Raw genomic sequence first — 23399 nt, forward strand, 5'->3', positions numbered from 1 at the left:
CCTCTATAATGTTGTACTTATTTTTGATGTATCATATAGGTGATGTGGGAGGACGGCAGATCTATGCCTTTATATATCCTAGGTCTGGTTTCAGCCATTTAGACAAGGACTCAGAAGGAGTAGCTACTATTACTAGTTTTACATATTGTCTATGTTCCATTTCCTTCTCATTGTTCCTCCTCCTTCAACTTCAAATTCTTAAGCAACTTTATTTACTTAGATTTGAAAATATGTTGAAGATTTTCTTCTCATTATATCCCCAGTTTTGCTTGATATCACACAAAAGCCTTTATTCACAAACAAATTTATTTCAATAGTGTCATGAGAAAACAAGAAACCTCCTTTCATTACATAAATTAGAAATCATCCATTCTGTTTTTCTCCTGTCCCATCAGGCCTATCATTGACACCGAACAGTGGACAAATGGATAAAAAAGCTAACAAAAAAGACACAGTGTAAAAACAACAGCCATACAAATACTAGGAACGCATAATTGTACTGTATGTATTTCTGATATAGGTTTCAGTGCTACTACTGGATAGTAGTGTAGTTTTTACACGATGTTTAGTGCAGTATTTTGTGTTATTAATCCAGTGATAAATGGAAAGAAAAACCTATTAGACATTCCTGCCAATCTCACAGTCCATGCATTATTGTTCTGCAGAGCACAGTTTTTTTACATTCCAGTTTTAATTTTCTTAAGCGATGGAGTTTCCACTTCCTGTGTCTCAAAACCGTTGTATAGACTCATCTCACTTACAGGGTTGCTTGATTTTTAGCCTAAAGCTTTCCTTTATTTAATTCTACTATTCCCAGTTGCAATTCCGCTTAGTATTAGCTCCTCTTGGTACAAATATATCCTCATCATCCTTGCCTAACATTTATATTTCTGTAAATTATAACATTCCTCATCATTTGTGTCTCGAGCTAGCTATCGTATTTGGTTCTTTCAGCCCTATATCCAATAGAGCACTTTACCTTTAAGTGTTTAAGTGTTTTACAGCTTTGGGGCCTTTGGACTTTCATCATAAGTGAATCTTTCCAGGCCTTTGATAATTAGCCTAGTTTCCCAGGGAAACAAAGCTTAGATGATAACACTGTCTGCTTGCTAGCCGAGGTTTTTGTGTGGCTGCTGATCTTTCTCCCTTCTTTTCTCCCTCAATAGCTTCTTAACTCTTGGCCAGTTTCAACATCACTGGACAAGAGTTCCTGCAAGTTTCAGGAAAGCAGACTGCCAGATGGGTAAGGGACCCATCTGTGTTCCCGCTGGCAGACAGGCTATGGTATGAGATCATTTCTTATTAAACATCGGAGAATCCACAGAGGAGAGGCATAGGAGAAAGAACTCACTGGAATTTGCATCTTTAAGATACCAGAAAATCCAACAGTGAAATCCAAATCCATTGCACTTGTAGTTTTGCTTCTTGCACAACTTCTTGTTTTTATTATTATTATTCCTCTTCCAGTTCCTTCAATGTTTTCTTTATAGTGTGGAACTAAAATTTAATGGACAATTCTGAGTATGCTAACATCTCAACTTATAGAGAAGGGACTCTGGTCCCTTGGCTTTGTTGCTGTCTCAGTGTAGACAGCTGAAAATTGCAGCTGCCTTTTGTTGCTGTGTCACTATGGAAACCCGGGCCTAATTTATTGTTCACTATCATGCCTAAGTCTTTTTCAGAATGATTGCTTCCTTCCTCCTGGTACATATGTCTTAGGTTACTGTTGTGCTTCAGTAACAAGGGCAGGTAATAGAGCTAAGTTCAGTAACATAGCAGTGAGAGCCCTGATCTTTTCAGAATTATTTTTAGATTTTTATGATAAACTTGGTTTTTTTGATGTTCGCTTCCCTATGTTACAGTAGACTTTTTTTATTACTTGGAAATTGGTAAATTAACTTCTTCCTCCTTATGACCTGGACTTCTACATTGTAAAATGTTGTCAGTTTAATTTTATACTTTTTTAGCTAGGAAAAACTCCAAAGAAATAGCTAACGGCTTATATTTATGGCAAAAAGAACCATCGTACAAGATACCTGTGAGATGTAAAATTTGGTCCTTTGGTCTCCTTATATGGTTTCTGACTTGCAAATCAGTTGGTTTGTTAAGAGCTGAACTGTAGTTTTTGTCGTTTGTTCGGTGAATTCAATTAACACCAATATTGGAGAAAACAAAAAGAAACTGATATGTTATATGTAAGGACTATAATCATGCAATGATTACACTTACAATAACCATGAAAGGGAGAATGAAGGAAATAGGATTTGCTGTGGAACACATGGTCTCATGGGCAAAGCCTCCAATTTCTCTAATTATATACGTGTCACAGGCTGCTGTCTATTTCTGGATAATGCTCTTTATTGGGCAGGGTTTGTTTCCTATTAACTTCAGCCGTGGCCCTAACAACACCATCTACAATTTTGCTAAATTCGTTCTCTGTGGAACCGGAAATTGGATGAATAAATGTCATCTCCAAATTGCATTTCAAGTATTTTAAATAGATAGTCCTTCAGGTGCATGATTACTTCTGAGCTAGAATGTCTTTAAAGGTGTTAGTAGCAACAGTGATTCATTTGAGATCTGGGGGGGAAAAAAAAGTGTGTATGTGTGATACATTATAAAAATATGCTAGTATACCAATATTGGAGGATTTTACAGGTGAAAAGAGTGATTATTTCTCTTGGGGCCCGTAGCCAGAATTTCTGCTCAAGTAGCTGACACTCACTGTTCTAGATGCTGTAGCCACACTGGGAAAATATGATCTCTGTCCTGACAAATTTACTTTTGAGGAATTTGAGAAAAGAGGAGAGTTGAATACAAGAAAATAACTGTGAGGGTTTTAATTACTCTAGCAAACAGCAACCACATTATACCAAGAAGTAATGCGCATCTAGGCCGCATGATACATTCTGTATGTGGATGTACCCTGAACAACTCTGCTGTCTGATGAATTATGTTCAGAAATGGTATTTTCACTGAGATTAAAAAAAGAATTTCCAACAGAAGGGGTTTCCTAATAGTGCCAAAATTTTTTCTGTAAGTGCTGATAAACGCATTTGGAGTTCTTCGTTACAAAGGTACTGACAAAATATACCAAGAAGGACAGAGGAGAAGAATGGGTGTTTGTCAGCTAGGATTTGATCAGTACTTACAGTTAGTAAATCAATCCAGATTGAGGTTAAAATCAAAGAACTAACTATTATTGACTTCAAAGCTGTTCTCTCTGTTACTTCGGTTGCAGTTGGACTGAGGCTAGAATTTTGACTCAAGATTTTTGGTGGTTTTTTTGTTATGTATATGTACGGATCAGAAGAAAGGATAGCCTATTCTTCAGAAATTTAAAAAGAATGTCAAGGTAAGACAGATAATATCATAGCTGGACATTATTATGAGTGCATGGAGGTCTCGTTACAGAGGTTTTTCTTTTTGGTCCTACACTGTTTTGTAAAATAAAAAAAGGCTGTAAAATCTCTGTTATCTTTAGCTGATTAGAATTTTAGGAACTATTTATTATTGGTATTGGATTTTATAGTTTATTCAGGCCTCTTATTACTGTCCTAAAACAACCTGATGATCCTTAGTGGACAACTGCTTCTCTGTGATGTTACAGCTGTGACTGTTTAAAGATCTGAATGAGATGTGTATAGGGAGAGATAATGTCTTTTTTTTGTACCAGTTGATACATTTTGGAGAAATGGTGGGGAAGAAAAGAAAAACAGGAATGATCTGAGGTACTCAACCTCTTTTTCTGGCCTAAGAACTCACCTTGTGCGGTTAATTGTTTCCTCACTTCTGATACTTTTCTTGAAAAATGTGTATTTTTAAGACATTAAAGGTAAAGGTTACTGATACCTATGCACTGCCTATCCAAGCACATTTCATGAATTAAAATTTAGAAATTTGGAATTTGGAAGTTTGTAACAAATAGGCATATAGAACTAATAAGCAATGTGAACAAAGCCGATGTCTTAGACTTTTTCACTGACCTATCTAAATATAATGTGTGTAAGAACTTAATTACAAAGAATGCTTATGTTGGACTGATTTTTGTACTCCATACAGCCATTGCAATGTAACACAGGAGAATCTTACTGGGACTCAGATTAAGTGTGGTGTGATATTGTTTGGTTCCAAAATAGAATTTTTAAAGCATATGACAAGGTCTGTGTTGCTGAAAAGATAAGCTTTAAATTTATATTGCTTTTAGAAATCTGCTTTTAAAGAAGGATTTTGGTTAGCTTTTAAGAGAAGCTCAGTATCTAGCATACTATAGCGCTTACTGTATGTAAAGGTACAGTGTTTTAAATTTGCTATTTATAGAAAGTATACATACTTGACTAATTCCTTGCCTCTCTTTTTGTGTGCTTATTCAGTACTAAACAATTAAAATGAAATTCAATCTTGTATGAAAACTTTGTGGCAGAAATTTGTTATCTGTTACTGTTATCGCCAGTAATGTAAAACATGGATGTAGACATAAAAGAAAAACTTCATACAAATAAATGTAGGGTAATATAAATGTAAGAACATATCAGAATGGGTGAGTTTTAGATTCATCTCTGCTGCTGGGTACATCTACTACCAAAGAAAACTAAATATTTGTATTTAAATTTTGTGCAGAGTTTTATGGGTGGGCAACTTCAAGCTTTTTTTTTGGCAGGAAGAAGAATCTCCGATACTATAAAGAAAATGTGTCTTAGGACTAGAAAGCTTTGAGATTTGAGCATCTGAGTTCTTGAAGCTTCTTTCTAACTGACTTTATCCTGTCAAAAGACGGGAACAGTTGTAAAACAACTATCAGGTGACTACTGATGTAGGCAAAACTCTGTGATTGATTCCTTTTTGTTTTACAATAGTCTTATGAATTAGTGCTTCTACACAATCTGAGAATACATTTTGTTTAACATAGATGGTATGAAAATACCAAGAAATATGTGCAATTCCAGAAAGACAGAGGTTTCTTTGGATTATTTTCTGTACCAACCCCTAAATCAGAACAGTATCACTCTAAGTCTGCATTTTCTTTTTTTTTTTTTATTCCCTAGGCTTTCTACTTACCTAAATAGAAATTATGAATATATTTAGCAGTTCCCAACTATTTGTTAGTATTTGTTTAAGTTCCTGTTCCTCAGTGATATTTTGAGTATCTGGTATGTCTGAGAAATACTGTGAATAGTCTTCAGTTTTACCTCTGCTGCGACTGTATGTATGGCAACTGGAGTGAAGATATTAAATGACAATTTTCCAGGAAATCTTGTCCTATTCTATAGATGTAAAAGTCTAACCTAAGTATCAAGCTGACTTAGTTTGAATTATCAGGCTCTGTCTTCATGCTGCTGCTGATCTATTTGGTAGAGTCAAACGAAATTAATTTTATTTTGTTTGTTAAGTCTCAGCGATGAAGGCTCTCAGCTCCTCTTTCTTCAAATCCATGCTTGTATGTGTTCTTTGCTAGCTCATGTGTTTGAAACTGGGGTCCTTCAATCAATAATGACATCTGAATTTGCATCTGTGTCTTGAAAGCACCTGGGCCATTCCCCTAAAGCCATAAAGGGTTGAATGGTTTCTGTTATGCTGTGTTTCCAGCTCACGTTGCCATTTTGACTTGAAGATAAAAGTGTAAGTAGCATCACTGTTACAACTTTTAATTCACTGCTTACTGTAATTTCACTATTGATTTAGTTAGATTAGCATTATTTTTTTATTTATTTTGTATGTCAGTGATGTTTTTCCTTTGTTCTTAGCTACCAATAGTGGGCTTCAGTTCTTGTGCATGAACTTGGTTAAGATTTAAATTTTGACTTTCATCTAAGGCTGCTGGGTTTATGAGTTGTTATCATTAGCTGTTGTATTTTGCCTTGGAGAAAGTTATATACTGCAGAAGTGTTGAAGTTGTAATTCTTTTTCTAAGCAAGATTAAAAAGGAAGTGAAGCTCTCCTGAAACATTTTTTCAGGAAAAATTGGTTTCTTATGCAGGTAAAAAATTTAATCTGAATTAGAGAATGATTTCACTCAAAGTTCTCTAGTATTTATTAGCAAATATGACAATAATTAAGACAAAATAAAAGTTTTCTATTTGTGTCCTTTGGGGTATACATTTTAGAACATAGAAGCAGCAGAAATCTGGACTTTTTGGTAATTTTTGTTTAGTTTGATGGTATCACTGTATACTACAATGTTGCACTGCATATACTGCACTGACCAAGTTCCTTAAAGCTATATTTGCATGTATAAGTGTATTTTATATATACATATGTGCATACATATATATTTGTCTGCCTTGAAAACATGAGAGGCTGAGTTGAGTGCATTTGGACGGTAATGTTTTAAGTAATTGTGGTTACTAGAGGATAAGCAGGCTATTTTTTTGTATAGCGTATGCCATTCAACTTGAAAAAATATGGAAGAGAGAATGGTGGGGCCAGATTCAAGATGCAAATTTTGTAAGATCTTATGGTACCGTAGCATGTGGTAATATGGATCTGTTACTTTTTATAAGGGAGGCTTGAAATATCTGAAATATGTATTAAAAACCATAATGGATTATTTCAAAGGAGCCTTTGAAGTTTTTAAAATTGGTTTCACTACTCTCTGTGTTGGAAAGTGGTACAATTTTATTGTAAGTCAAAAGTGCATAGGGTTAGATGATATGTATAGTGATTGAAGTAATTATTTATTTACTGAGGAAGCCATATGAAATGTTAACTAAATAAGAAACAAAGTGGTGACATTTAAAATAGATTGCATGTTCGTCTCAACATTTTAAAAAAAGAAAAATCAATTGAACATACTGCAATTTTGAAGAAAAATAAATTTGCCATTTGGGAAACTTGTGCCTATATTGGTCATGTATAAAATTAGATTTATAAATGATGATTCTTCCAACTTGGAATCCTTTCAAGTACATGTAATTTTATTTTGGATCAATAATTCAGTTGTGCTTGGAATAGATTGAGGGTGCATGTGAAGCTTTGGTAAGTGCAATATAGTGTGCATCTCCATGAAATTATCCAAAGCTGTCATGACATGTATCATCCTTTAAAAAGTAATGAATACAGATAGGTTAGTAAACATAGACAATATTCAGCATTAGCAAAACAACTGCTGTCCTGATGAAATATTCTCTCTTGGCAAGACAGTGTTAAATTAATAAACTTTTTCTGTTCCAGGTGTCTCGAAGAACATTTTAGATGTCAGTGTCAGGTAATTTTTGCATATATACTGTATGTTTTAGATTTAACACTGGCTTTTGCTTACAGGAAACTAATGGCCAGGTGTGCTTAATTTCCTATTATGGTGGCATCTGTCACTCAAAATGTCAAAAATACATAATAAATGCCATAAACAAAATCAGCGCTATGATGATCTTGATGTTAGTGATGTGACATGCTTACTCTTATTTCAATTTAAAAACTTTTTTACTTATGATTAAATACCCACCTTTTGAGTTCCGATGTTAATTATCTTCCATGCAAATTTGGTTTCAGTCTGCTTTAAATACTGAAAAGTCTTTACATCAGAGTGCGGAAGCATAGAACTAAAATAAAAGAATAAAAACATTTAGATTGAAGAGATGAAGATGACATGTTTTGAACTTTCCTGCTTTTAGATGTTTTTTTCTATCTTTCTTATGTCAAATATTCTATACTCGAGCCATGGCAGGTTGAGATACTGTGCAGAAATTGTTGGAACCTGAAGATAAAAACGAGCTGAAATATAGGTTAATTAGTGTTACTGGGGGAGGGAAACCATTTGCTCTTTAAGTGACAGGGGAGAGAAAAAGAAGCTAGTGCTGAAAAATTGGAGAAAGTTTTTCTTGCCACCAAGGAAGTCTAAGAATGAAATAGTAGTGATAGTCCATAAGAGGTAATTAGTTTGGAATTAGTTGGGAAAGAGCAGTGAATAAGCCAGTATTCTGTCTGGTGATTGTGGTTGAGTGTATCAGGCATGTGGCTCCAGTAATCCCCTATTCTGCCATTAACTGGTGGTGGTGGAGCTGGAGAGCTAGGTCTTGTAATACATTTCCTTCATTGTAGTTGTGTGCTGCCTGTGATTTTTAACACAAACCTGGTATAGTGTCAGTGTGCACCGAGTATCTCTACGTATCTGATACCTTATAAAAGTGAAAGAAAAGCAGAGAGAACTTGAATTTTGATGGTGAAAATGAGAAACAGAAAACAGGAACTTTAACATTGAGAGGATAAACAAATTCCTGACAGTTAGTGTTGAGCTGTATTATAGCCAACAAGAGCCTTCTACTTTGCTTCTGTGGAAGCTGCTAGCTGGAGCACAGGAGCTGTGAAGAGTGGTAAATATGTCACTGATCTTGAACGCCTATAACTTCCATCAGAATCGGACGTCGAGTGCCACTCCGTTGTAGGATTGTTGTGCTTTGTTGACAAGATTGCATGTTCGAGAAATGTTCTTAGGCAGTGTGGGTTCATTTTTGTGTTTACCAACTAACAACTCATTTTTAATCCCAGCTTTCAGCACATTGTTCAGCAAGTTTCTTGGACACCCAAATGTAACTCGGGGCGTGTGAGTCCAAACCATATTGTTCTTGGGTTGTCTGAGAGAATCATGAGTAACTTTTGACTCAACTGACCTGCCTCACTAGAAGATGGAAACTTATTTTCTTTGAAGCATATAGTGCCAATACTGTCTATTCTAGGAGATAGCCAGTGGCTCCAGAACATGGAGCTGGAACTGCCCTGTGACTCTGAAAGGGACAAGTCTGATAATGAAAAGATAGTGAAAAAGCAATCCGCTGTCATTCTTGCTGTCTGTCCTGCATCTTAGATTCTCATCTGCTATTCCTGTTCTCCCAGCAACAGCCGCTGTAATTGAGTTCATCTTCTCTCTAGTGGCATTGTCTTGGTTTTGGCTTTACTGTAAAAGCAAAGAGGTGGTGCAGCAGGCCAGATCAAGGAGCTGTCTAGTCTGGTATGCTACTCTGGACAATGGCCAGTAGCTGATGCTTCAGAAAATATGAGTGATAACTAGGAAAGTGTAGAATAATCCTTACTTTCAGTTCCTGTGTTAATGGTACAGGCAGAACTGACGTGTGCGTGCTGCACAAGTTACAGGAAAGCCTTGGTGCCCTGCAGGCCAGCCTGATGAGTATTCCTCACTTTTTTTTTTTTTTTTTTTTTTTACGGTTAATTGAGGTGGGAAGATTCTTCTGCACTGTATAGGTGACCCAAAATATTACAGTGTATATATAGTTATATCATCATCTCTTCTGGAAAAAAAATACTTTCATCTTTCTATTGAAGAGGCTGTGAAATACTCTGTACAATGAACATGCAGTTTTTTGCTTTGAGAAGTTAAGAATAATAACTCTGGTTTTATGTATTTACCCTCAAAAGAGTACTGCTGTATGTTTTATGCATAACACAGTATAATAAACTGTGTACAGTTATAGTGATGGAATACAGTTGCACCTGTTTAGGACCTGGCCTGTAAACCTTGCATAGACAATACCTGCTGTTACACCACTGCTCATGATGGCTCTGATAGTATTTTTTTTTTTTTTTGTGAATTGAGAAGCTCCATGGAAGCTTCAAATTTTCATAGTAGCACTACCACGATGAACTGTAGCTCATTACTGTAAACTGATGGCAGCTGTTAATACTATTACAGGCAGAGACTTTTTATTTAAGGGAAACATTAGCCAGTAACTGGTAGATTTCTGACACAGTATTACATAAAGCTTCCTGTTAGGAAGGAGAGCAAAGAGGAAATGGATTTGAACCCATTACTATCAGAATTACGTGTCAAAAAGCTAGAGCAGAGTTCAATTTATTTCTGCAATAAAGTGTAAGCTAGAGATTGACTTGACAATTATTTTACTTTACATTGCTCCGGTTGTTCAGAGATGACTATTCTAACATCAAATCATCTTGTTTGGACATCTTTTACTGAATAACATGCTAGTCTAAATATGCATTATGTTATGTATGAGCTAAAACTCGGAAGGTTTTTCAAGTAGAAATGAGTTTTTTATTACTCTTTTTACTAAAGGATGTATAGACAGTAGAACATATTCAGTATAGATTTAAAACAACTGCATGTGTTTCTGCTAAATCTGGTGTATGTTGTTGAATAGGGTTTGCATTGTCATTGAAGGGATAATCTTTCTGAGGCTTTTAGCAGCTTGGTATAAGCAATATAATCTGCCCCAAAACATTTGTCTTCTCTAAGCCAGCCACTGAGTAGGTTTGTTGCTTCTGATTATCAGTCTCCTTTTTTCTCTAACAATTTTCCAAAATAAGTGACAAGTTGGACTACTACTTCCTTATTATAATTTTCAACTTTGAGAAGAATATTTTTATCAGTGTTTTTGCCCATTTCGTATATATAGCCTCTAGCTGAACACTGAGGTCCATGAATTCAGATCCTTAACCTTGCACATTGTAACAGACTTCTATTGGAATAATAAGTTTAACTGCATTTTTCTTGCTCTGAAATGATTATTCTCTACAGAACACTTATTTAATTTCTAGTTGTGTGCACATTTTTTTTGGAGGGGGTTGTGTTCATTGCCCTTGTATTACCCTCTGAAATCTCACATGAAGCTTCACGGAAAACTTCTGTTAAAATTTTTGTAAATAATATATTACACTAGTGTGCCGATTCACCTAGCAAATTTTCATACTTTAATGCAAGACCATGTCATATTCGGGGATGATACAGGGAAGTAGAAAGCTGCTTGTGTTGCATCTTGTTCTATGTTTGTATTCTGACCTTCTGTGAACTCTGTGGGCAAAACTAATCCCAACAGCAGAGGACTACAGAGTACTTTGGGATTCATGGTAGGACATGCTTGCCTCTAGAGACTCGGCGTTGATGTTGAGTACCTCCAATGTTAGATTTAGAATGGCCTCGTTAGCCAGTTTAAACGGGATATCCTTAATGGCAGGCATGTGGAATGGCAATTCCACAGGTTTTGAATAGCCAGGAAGAAACTACAAGAACTATTCCCTGTGAGTTGGCTCTTCCCTATGGCTGCAGAAGGACCAGAAAAATTTCTTTGAAGCAGAGGTTAATATAGCTACCTACCTAGGTAAAATGCTCCTTTACATGGATTCTAGCTGTTTTTACCACAAAACTAATTTGAGTCATATATATTTTATTGATTTAAAGCCTACTTATTATAAAAAACAGTCTATAAAAAGAGATTGTGTGCATGCAGGAAGAGAATTTATTTTTGCCAGGAATTTCTCATGTATAAATACAAATGAATATTCTAAATGTAAATGTTTGGCTAGATTATTCTTCAGAGACACATAGTGATTTCTGTTGTCACCCTTCAGTGAGATTTAGTGTAGATTACTAGGAAATCTTTTCCAAGCAACATAGTGAAAAAAATGTAAAATATGATTTCCTTGACAGTCAGTGAAAAGAGACAGAGTAGATGTTAATGAATAAACTGTGTTTGCTCCATCTTCACCAGTGTAAGAGTCTTTCAGTTTTTTAAAAAACTAACTCCTTTGAAGCTTATAGTATACAGGTCCATATTGTGCTTGATGTGCTAGAAAGTATGTTTTCAAATTCATAGCTTAGCAGAGAGTGAAGCTTTGCATTTCCTGATTTTTCTTTGCAGATTTAAATGCAGAGTTGTGGCTCTCTTGCCATAGTGGGAAGTACTGCATAATTTTGCAGCTTAGACTATTCTATAATGCAAGTAGTATGAGTCTTGTAGTAAACTGTGTGTGATGGCCAAGCTTAATCCTAAAATATGTTCCATTCAGCTTTTCTAATAAACCTGAAATTCATAAATTGCTGAATGCAGTAGTGGGTTTGATAGTAATGGATTATACTAATTTTACACTTGAGTGGTTAAATACAAATATTTTTCTACAAATAAGGTATTCCCTCCCCCCCCCCCCCCCCCCCCCCCCCGGTTATTTAGAAGGTACAAATACATTTCAACAATTCAGTTAGACTGGAGGGTAACCTATGAAGAGTTTGTTTTCACAAACTATACAATTTCATATCTATCTGAGAGCATATCATGATTGTTGAATCTTAGCCACTTCTGTTTTTTGAGCATTTACGAGGGGATTAAAGAGTAAGAGAAAATTCTTGGATTACTTGGAAAGAACTTTGCACAATATGAGTATCTGACAGAGCAAGTGTTTTTGCCAAATAGTTATCAGAGGTTTTAGTTAAACCCAAATTAATTAAAACAAAGAAAATCCATGCAGTTGCAAACATTTTGATTACTACTATCTTTCACCTTCCAGTTCTGCTAGTCACGGTCACTTATGTAGTGAGTCTAGTTTGCAAAAAACCCATGGACTTTTATATAAGAAATACAATAAATAAATACAGTCATTCTTATGTGAAAGTGAGAGCTAAAAATATGTGACACAACATGTGACAAAGGTAAATGCAATATCCCATGTCAGAAATTAAGAAAGAAAACAGCCATAATATACTAGAAAGTAATGCTCATCCTTGTAGATCAGTTGTATTTCCAACTGGTACTGGTCATGTGAGTAGAAATTAAAGAAGTTATTTTAAAACTTACATAGTATTCTTATGTTTTCCGAGAAGCACTGTTAGATATTGGTGTTGAACTACTTGATATAGATGAGTGATAATATCAAGTTCATTTAAGAATTCATAACAAATTATATTCAACAGCTACAAAATTTGAACAATTTTTGCTTTCTTGTCAGTGTGATATTATTAACTCAAGTTAATTTGTTTTGTAAATGGTGTAAAAACTATTAATGTCATGTCACTTATAAGGTACTGTCAATAAATGTTTGGTTTAACAAATATGTTTTAAGACATAGGAGATGACACTACAACATTGCTGTACATTACTGTATTTTAATAAGATTTAAATCATCATTTCTATCCATTACTTTGCTTGTTCTGTAGATGATAATAATAAACATACAGACTTGGAAGCAAATCTCAGCTTCTGTTCTTTCAAGGGAACAGTGATGCTTGTGGTTGTATATGGTTAGTAGTAAAGTTACAAATATTCAAATGATACACCTATGTATGTGTTCTCTCAAGACTTTTGGGAGCATTTGGAATTTGGATTTTTTTATGATCTCTCTCTGATGTACTTCAAGGAAACAAAGCAGAAAGGCTTTGGGGAAAAATATAAAGCCAGATTTACCACAAAGATTAATAAAAAGCCAAACAAGCAGAGGCATTTTAACATAATTTTCTCCTGACTTAAACAATCTTAATTTTATCACTTTGCCAAACTGTATTCCTTTGTATGTGTCGGAGATACTTCTGAATTTGCATTTTCATTAGATTTAGCATTCAGCACCTAATGCCATAAATTTGTTTTTGAAACTCTAATTCCCCTGAGTGTTCCAACATATTGAATGCTATTTGCTTTGTATTATGTTGGCAGCAAATCTGCAGTGAAAACGCTGTCAATATATATTCATAGCTAACATTGTTAACTAAAAGCAATATTGTTTTTCTATTGTAAGCTGTCACAAATGTTTGGCACCCTGTTGTGTAAGCCAAAAAAACGTCAAAGGAAGGAATGAATATTTTTGAAGAAAAGTGCAGTGATAGTGTCAAGTTTTCTGTATTAAAATACATTCCTGTTTGTACAGACCTTTACAATTTATAAAATTGTGTTTTGTAGTAATGTAAAGTTAGAATATTGTGAGAACGTGCAGGCTGTTACAGATACTATATTAAATGATGGAAGCATAGTAAACGATACAGCCATTTTACTTTCCAATGTAACATAATGTTTATCAGGTTGTAAAATGTATTCTACTAAACCCGAAGATTATTTATTAAAAGAAGTACTATATATGTGAAAAATGCAGAATATTTTTCATTCATTTTTGTCTGTTTTTGAAGATGAAGGGTATAATTAACAAGAACAGATGCAAAGTTTTTAATATTCTCCTAGACTATACTTATCATTGTGTAAGTCACATGGATTTTGTTTGTTTAAATTTGCGTACTCCTTCCCAATCATTCATTCTTTTCTAATGAAACTGTTATATTTTGTATCTGCATGCAATTAGAAGAACAAAGTATTTCAGAGAACTTCTGTGGGGAGAAATGTGTGTAAGAACAAAAATAAAAAAATTTGTCTACTGCACCAATAACCATGTTACTGCTAATAAACAATAAATACCCGTAAATTAAAATAAACCAATTGGCAGTGTTTTGTGCTACTCTTGCCAATATGTTAAGCCAGAGAACCTGTGACCTAAGCAATGTAAGTAGAAAGTTCTCGATGAGGTAGTCAGACCAGGCACAACGATGTTCCCTTGCCCCAAACTAGCTTACTCTGCAGCTGATAGCAGTGGAGAACCCTGTGAAAAATGGATGCTTCAGCCCTGTGCATGGCTCTCGCTGAGCCGTGCAATGGTACTTTCAATTGCTCAGTTCTCACTGAGCTTCACAAAGATACAGATTTTCTAGTACTCTCATCTGTCCAAGGTAACATTTTTCGATGTTCACTTAAGAGGTTAATCCATATGTAGTGAAACAGTGGAAACCCCAGAAATGTGGTCTTTCATGACACTGTGTCAATCTTCAGAAAACTGCCATTTTCTGAAAGTCATAACATTAAATTTGGGAAACATTTCTTTGAAAACCTTAATACATTGAATGTTCAATGTAATGTCCAAAAAAAAGCTTAAATATTCTAATCTAGTGTTCAAATATAATCGTTTGTAAATCTGGTTGACCGCTACTTTTCATCCAGCAGTATAGTGGTGACATGTATTAAAGTGCATTGTCTTCTATGATATTGACACATATCCCAAATACATACCGCCTGATCGTACTACATGATGCTAATAATAATTTAGTTTTTCCTTGCAGCTGATTTCACCTCTTTACTTCATAATAACCTGCTTTGCTTTCTGCACTGATATATACTTGCTAGGGGAATACAGGTGCCACAAGTGATTTCACAAGGTCCCTGTTATGGACTCACTATTTTTAAACATTTTCTGAGAAGTGCAAAATAACCCGAGTTTCCATTGACTTTAGTGAGATTTCAGTAGTATTAGCACCTTGGCAAATTGGCCCTTATATTCCCTTGCACCAGTATCTAAACATTCTCTCAACTACTTTCAAATGAGATTGCATAAAACATCAGAGCTTCCTGCAGTGATAATGGGACAATACACGACAGTGGCATAATTGTAGTATATGCTGCAAATATCTGAGCATTATGAAGCATTTCAAAGCAAGTATCTTTGTTTTTCTCTTTATTGTTTTTATTAAAGAAACTAGGAGAGACAGGTTCTTTCTATTCCTGTTTAGATCCCAGCTCTCTGGGGTCATGTTCCTATGTCCGTTCTGAGAAGACACAGGGGAGTCGCCGCCTGTAAATGCAGTACTTTTCTACTGTGATCCTCCCAGATATGAGTTCTCTGATTCCGTAAATATGACAGGTGCCTTAACACAAGTAACGTGAGGCACAAGTGACAGAAATATCGAAGTATAAAGACACGTACTGATGGCTTCCTTATAACTGATGTTCATAGCTTAGTTCTAAGAATTATATTCTGGATATGTGCTTGAATACTTAAAATGCTTTTCTAATTAAAAAAATATTATTCACTGTATATGGAAAATCTTCCTACTTCGTATATTTTGGTTTTACACTGGGTGTCTTGGATGTGCCTTTTACTGCTTTCGCAGCTGAAAGTCTTTTTAGATGAAAACCAAAAACATTTAAATCCGGACATGGCCTGAGGGGACAACTGATATATCCTGCGAGATTCATGCTAGTCACTAGAATAGTGGAGACAGCAATGTCAAGAACCAGGGCTCAACTGCAGCACAAGCAAGGAAGACAAAGATGGTCCCACATCCACAATTTTTATTGTCTAACTAAATGTGATGAGCAGAAAATACTAGACAGTTTTTACAGAGTAAATCTAAAAAGATATGCTACATCTATCATAAAAACCAGAAACAGGAGAACCTGCCATTCTGTTAAGATGGTAAAGTACTATAGACTAGTACTATTATTATTTAAGCTGGATATAAGGAAGAAATTCTTTACAATGAGGATGGTGAAACACTGGAACGGGTTGCCCGGAGAGGCAGTGGAGGCCTCATCCCTGGAAACATTCAAGACCAGGTTGGATGGGGCTCTGAGCAACCTGGTCTAGTTAGCGGTGTCCCTGCTCGCTGCGGGGGGGTTGGACTAGATGACCTCTAGGGATCCCTTCTGACCCAAAACTTTCTATGATTCTATGACTAAGTTTGCCATCTCTAAGAATTTACTTTTGTGTGTTCTAAGAGCCAGTGTGGTCTAACTTGGAGACAGAGAAGTCAAGCTTGGGCTCATGCTTCACTGATGGGAATGTGAAACTTGGAGGGGAATTCTGCTGGTGATTCCTAAATGTGGATGCCTACGGTGTTCTCTGTGGAGGAAGCAAGAAATGGTAGATTCTGATTTTTCTTGGAAGTAAGAATTCAAAAGGGACTGATCTACGATTAAGAAGGTGACAACTTTGCATAGCCAGTTTCATTACCAGAGCAAGAATATAAAAAAAACTAGAAAATGTTTTTGTTTTTGGAAGTCATTCAGCACTTGGAATATGCAGTTAGTGCTGAGAGACCATCTCACTTCAGAAAAAGGAACCACTTAGAACCTTGGCATGTTGTGTCTAATGAGTATATTTGGATACTACGGTAGTAGAGAGATTCAACTTGTAGGCATTTCTGACTCGCTATATCTCATATTCTGTACAGCTTTAGCTAGGTATATGTTTTTTTCTACGTTTCCCACTGAAGTCCAAAAGAATTTTTTTCCGCCTTTTAGCTCCTGATATTCTTCCCTAGTTGTCATAAATTAAAAAAAAAAAAAAGCTGAAACACACCTGATCGAAGGTATTACTTTCTGAGTCTTTCACTGGCATTATGTAATCAGATCAGTGATATTTATAAATGTTCTAGGTAAGTGTCCAACACATTTAAATCTAAGAGAGAACATGTCTTGCTCATGTGTTCATGGTTTTCTACATTATTCCAAGAACTTGGGGATGATTGAGTCTAATGTGTACGTGGAGAGGCAATGTACTTGGACAATTACATTCACAGGTGAACAGTATTTTTTTAATACAATAAAAAACATTTATTAAATACCTCACTAGATAGAGATTGCTAATACTGAACAGGAGATAACATGACATCATACAGACAATTGATGGAATGGACCAGTGGTTTCCATCCTTAATTTGTCTCTTTTTCATCAATGGCAGAGAGGGGCAGGGTCTTTTCTAACATCATTTATCTTATTCTGGCATAACAGATTTAATCATGACTACATCTATTTTTCACAGAGTGTCTTGAATCACAGGATGTTTAAATCTTGTACAGGTGTGGAGTAACTGTGCCCAGCTCATCCTACTGGAAAGCTTTGGATTTCTGTGCATTGTGGAGGAATGTAGCTTTGCAGAATTTTCAAAAGTGTTTATGAAGCTTTAAAAAGTGACATGTTGTTTTATCTGGCAGTAGATTTCTACCATTTCTTGCTGTTGTTAGAGTTCCTTTTTACTATTTACTTTAATATATACTGTGCAGGGGGACCTTCTTTGCCATTTTACTTTTTTTACTGTTGCTTTTTTAGATGTGAATTTGATGCTGAAGAAAGAATGAAGATGTATAAACTGGGTTATTAATCATGCACAAATCTTTGCTTGTTTGGCTTTTCCACATGTGGTTGTTTAAATACTTGTTTTCCTTCTATTACCCTTGTATGAAATACAGTTGTATCTTTTTTTATTGTTGAGTCTTCACACTTTATAAAGGATGAAGGCCTGTTGCTTGTGCCCCTTTGGAGAAGTGATGCCACAGAAAGGAGTAGGACATTTTTTTAACTTTTTCTGTTTGCCAGAATTATGCTTACCCCTGCTGAGTAATTTGTATGGAGGGCTCCTCCAAGATGTGTTATCCAGTTTTCCTACTAGAAGGAATGACTGGGAATTATCCCATGTGTGGCTATTGCAACAGTGGAGCACAAAGACTGAGAAATTAGTAAAGTAAATAAGAAAGACGGTGAATACAGACCAAAGCATCCTCATTTTCTGTTAGAAATAAGAGAGAAACAATATTAAGGTACATAGATGAAACAAACCAGCACTTATCCATGGTGAAATCTATAAAATGTCTTCGATTGCTCAAGGGATCTTTAGATATAGCATTATTTTCTGTATCTTATGGATGACTTGACCACCTTCACTATGAATTTTTCATGATTTTCCTGACCCAGTAGCTCTTGCCTGTGGAGAGAGTAATACAGTATTGATTTGGGTGTTAGGTTTCTGCCTTTTTTGCCACAACAGGATTTTTGTAGCCTGGAAACCTCAATCCCTGATTACTCATTAGAGACTTGAACCACTTTTCTTAGATCTGGAATGTAAAAGAAGAATCACTTGGTTACTTTTGTCATAGGTAGCCTTTGTAGCGGTATTTCAGCTCATCTCGATAATGAGTGTTGTTATTAAGCTTTCCTGATTGAATGGGCACTACTAGACCTTCAGATTGCAATAATACTGTTGTCTGACAATTAGCGTGTTTGCAGCAGAATGATACTAGAGAATGTGCTTATTTAGAAGCATGCTGCAAAACAGTAGAATAAGTAGGGGTCTGTCCTGTATTCATCCTGGCATTGATGTCTTGGTGACTTATTTTCTGTGCCTCTCAGACATATTAGAAAATTGAAAAGAGGCCATGATGTTGCTATTTCTCATTTAAACTGTTTCTTTTTTTTTTTTTTTTTAAATAAAAAAAAATCCATATCTTACATCCTCTGAAAACTTACTCTCAGCATTGCCATGGAAACAAGATTTTTAAAAGGGACTTAACTGAAATTTAGCAACAGTTTTTATTTCTTTGTGATTCATACTTCATAAAAATGCAAATGTCATGCTAATACATGTTTTACCTTAATATTTTATACTACCGTTTAGTCTTAATTGGTCTAATGTTTTTCTTAATTAAATTTTGAACTGCTTTGAATGATTTTAAAATTGTACTGTGGACTTATCAAGCTTTAAATTTTGACTGTGTGACACACAATTTAAGATATTGTCATAGAGGAAAATCAATCATTTCAACCTGTAATCACAAGCACAAAAAAAGATTTAAAAGATTTAAAGAGCCTTTTGTCCTGACTGGATATTTCTTGCCCTTTATAATCTTCATTTCTAGTGAAGTATCACAGCAAAAAGCATTTTATCATTTCTATATCTTTGTTTTTCTCTTCCCTCTAACTATCTGAAGTTGTTTAGAGGATAAATCATACTGCTCTCCTAAAGCTTTTATTCATAGCTCGCTTAAGAGGGGTATTTTAATTATCCAAAGCTACAGTGTATGCGTTGGTATACACACATACTTAGATCAACATGTGGAAATAAGCTATGTTAATTTAACATTTTATTTGGGTATAAAAATGCAGCTGTTGATAATGTTATTTCAAAAATGAAAAAACATCTGGCGTTCTCTTCTGAGCGTCTACTTGGTCAGACCTCACATAACATACAACATTTTGCCTTTTAAAAGTGAAAATTAAGGCAGTTAGAGCAGGGATCTCATTGTCAAGACTGAAATGCAATGGTAATATAGAAAGGCAAGCTTATGTGACTTTTGCTTTCAGTGTTCTCGGCTGCAAGAATACTAAGGTACAGCCTGAATATAACTTTCCACATAAGAGTTTGTATTTTCAAAAATTGTTCTGTAGTCTTGCTTTTATGTCAGCCACTGTAGTCTTCAATACAAACGAGGTCCATCATTGCTGAAATCATATATTTATACTAAGACAGCCTGTGCATTACGTATCCTATCCTTGTGTTAGAAGCTTACCTGATCAGGGGCACTTGAAATATCCTGCATGTTTATTGCATCTTTCTAAATCTGTTGGGGAAAAGTAGACATTTATTCAGGATTCATTGTTCTGTTAGGTTTGTTGATTTTTTTTTTTTAAATTTTATTACCAATATTGAGCAATTCACTTGGAAAAAATATGAATAATATCTGGAGTAAAGAGAATAATCAAAAAGCACTTGCTGTGGTCACCTTAATTTCTGTACATTTTTTCATGATAAAAAAATAAGAATCCTAAGTTTTACAGACAAAAAAAAAGTCTTCTTTATAAAAAGGTAAAGATGTGTTACGTTAGAAAATGGTCACAACTGTATCTCCTATTCTTAAAGAAGTATGCGGTTCCATTTGAAGAGATTTTGTGTAGTACTTAAAAATATTGCCACAAAAGTGTTTTTAGTTTAATCTTTGTTTTTGAAAATGTGGTTATCAAAAGTTTTCAACAACATTTTTTTTAATTGAAAGAAATTTTGGGTTATTGTTAATGACTCTCATGGATATTTCCTTCCCTGCCAGCATTTTATCTGTGAAAAGTTAGGAAGCAAACTACTTTCTTTATTCTGTTTTGGCTGTTAAAGAATTAAAGAATTATATATCACAGCATTATACAATAAGCAGGTATTTTTAAACATATTTGTATACATTCTATTTTCTATTTATACGAACAAAATTTCAAAGTTTATAGAAGATGAGAATCAATTACTTCAGTTCTTTATACTGTCTTATATTGTCCACACACACCAACTTCTGTGTTGTGGCTACCCTGATTCTTTGCTGGTGTAGTGAGAATCAGCCCACCGCACCATGTTTTTGTGAACACATTAAGAAAAAATATTGTTATTGGCCTTCACTTTCAAATATAGCTTCATGTTAACTATTTTAGGCAGTGAGGTGTTGATAGAGACATCCAGTTAAAGCCAGTGCTTTTTTCATAATACTCTCTCCAATGCCAGTGACACAAGATACAGTGGCTTCACAGGTAAGAGAAAAGCTGGTATACACAGTATACACTAATGGTCTCACTCGGAAACAGTTAGTGCTTCCAGCTTGAGCAGTGTGGATGATACATCCATCAGCACTGAACTGTAAATGAAGTGCATTTCCCCTTTTTATTGTATTTTTATGTATGTCTTGAACATGTAACCCAAGCGGAAGGAGACTAATGTAAAATTATGCTTTACTGGAGAAAAAGAAGTGTAGTCACAGACAAAATGCAGAAATATAGGAAGGCTTCCACCTTGATAACTTAATTTTTTATTTAGAAACTATTCTAAAATATTTTTACACCTTTATCTTACTTAAGATTTGCTTTGTACATGCTCAAGAATTCTAGGCACTTATATTGTCCACTCTCTGAAAACACCTTATTCTGATTAAAAGGGTCGTGGATGTATATCAAATGATGAAAAGAGTCTCAAACTGTAATTGAAGCTCAGTGTTATGCAAATTTTCATTGAGATTAAACAGCATTAAATATTTATAACGAAGGTCAGGGTACGAAGTAAATTTTCCCATCAGACAATGATTGCAAGAATTTGACCACTCAGTAGAGTCCATGGAAGAATGTTTTGGATATATTTGTAGTGAATAGTGTGAGTGAAAAATAAATATGTTTATTGCTGAAATTGTCAATCGTTTCAATACACTAGCCTATTAAATAAATGTATCATTATTGCCTATACTGCAAATGCATTTAAAAGCTTAGAAATATGTTGGTCAGGTTCCCAGGGCTGCCCACTCAGATTTAGATGAGTGTGTATAAAAGCTTCCTTTTGTAAACATAGCAAGTCCTGCAGTTTGAGCAGTGTGTTTGCCCATTTTTGCATGCTCAGCTTATGTGCATCTTTCTGAAGATTAATGCTTGACATTCTGGATAGGTTGTACTTAACACAGGAAACGACAAAATTCTTTGAAATATCATGATATTGAGGAGCAAACACACGCATACGTGCATTGCAGAAACAGTTGTGGAGAGCCAAAAAAAAATTTGAAAAATGAAATCTGACTTTTATACTGAAACAGAATTGTTCAACAATGTCTACAGACACTGTTGCTAGTGTATTAATAATCCCGCCTAATTGACACTATCCCTATTTATATTACGTGTACTGTGGTACTTGCAATGCTCCATTTTTTCTTTTTTAAATAACTGTTGTTTCTGCTTGTCTCTAAAGATGAGGAATATTTTTCCAAGTTAATGATATTCCTGTAGGACTTAAATAAGATGCATAGTCACTGTCTTTCTCTTGTTTTAAAATATAATTGCTATGAATGTGTTAAACAATTTGACTTACGTTTCTCATCCTGTACTCCCTAATTGAGTGAATTAATTAAAAATTGGTGCTTGCCCATAAAAGGGTGAATGAGCAGACTCAGCACTTGATGTCAGAAATGAAACTGTAAATGAACATGACTATGTTTCACCTTCCTATTTACTCATTCGTGTGGGCATAAGCATTTAGTTAGTTGTATGCAATGTAGTATCTTAAACAGTTTCATTTACACTTTGGTTTTTAAGAAGAGAGGAAGGGTAAAAGAAAAGTTAATGACTAGATAATGGTTTCTTTCTGAGAGGCTGAGCATCGCTTCTAATATTCAATCTGCAGATCAGGGTAGAAAACACATTTCTAACAGTGTTTTGGTAACTGTTCTTTATCTGGAAAGAAATTCTCAATGCAGAAAATGAGATCATTTTGACTTTAGGTGCCAGGGTGTTAATTGCTACATACATTTAAGGTACAGTGTAACAGCTGTAAGCAATGTGATATGCAAAGGTGTCTTCTATCTGTGTTGCACAATGTGCTTCTTTAAAAACAACAGACATTGATGATGGCTTCCATTTTGTTTAAGATAAACCATATTATAGAGTCAAAATAGCATGGCTTTTGTACTTAAATTTACATAACCAACAAAATATTTTTTCTCTATTTTGACTGCTAACTGCATGGAAAAAGAAATGCTTGTTAATTTTTCTTTTTGCAGGATTGTTTTTCTTGTCCCTAGAGAAACCCAGCATTAGATCTGTGATTTGGTTAGGCTTATTGAACAGTAAGTGGTTGCTTTGCCTCCATGAGAGATTCTACTACCCAACAGTAAGATAAGATAGGAAAAAATATTTGCCATTTCTATAAAGGAACATTGTCTTGCTACTGAATCAAAAGAAGATTTATGGGATTATAGACTGCACTGATATACATCAAATAAAAAAGTGCTAACTGTGGAGGAGAATATTGTATCAATTCATTTCAAGCTGAATGAAATTAGTGATGAACAAAAAGAAGTGCAACTGGAGATTTTGATTTTTAAAAGGTGTCAAAATTTGAGAAAGTAGAGAAAGTGGGACATAATGAGAACTTACTTATTGGTCAAGTGTTGAACATCCCTCCACCATCCTGCCCTGTCATCAAATATACAGAAGTAGTACAATGCTGGATGGGAAAAGAGTTTCTATTGTAGACAGTGGAATTCTTTGTAATCATAAATTCTTAAATTTAGCCAGCTAACCTCTAAAATAAAATATTTCTTTAGCAAGCCTGTTCTGGATTTT

At 34.9% G+C, this 23399-nt stretch overlaps 1 protein-coding gene across 2 annotated transcripts in view; it reads left to right on the top strand.

Annotated features, from left to right (window-relative positions):
• Positions 1–23399, top strand: part of LOC104334200 (AGBL carboxypeptidase 4) — a 1001604-nt gene that overhangs the window by 51795 nt on the left and 926410 nt on the right. The window lies entirely within an intron of this gene.

This window comes from Opisthocomus hoazin, chromosome 6, assembly GCF_030867145.1.
Source record: "Opisthocomus hoazin isolate bOpiHoa1 chromosome 6, bOpiHoa1.hap1, whole genome shotgun sequence".
NCBI lineage: Eukaryota > Metazoa > Chordata > Aves > Opisthocomiformes > Opisthocomidae > Opisthocomus > Opisthocomus hoazin.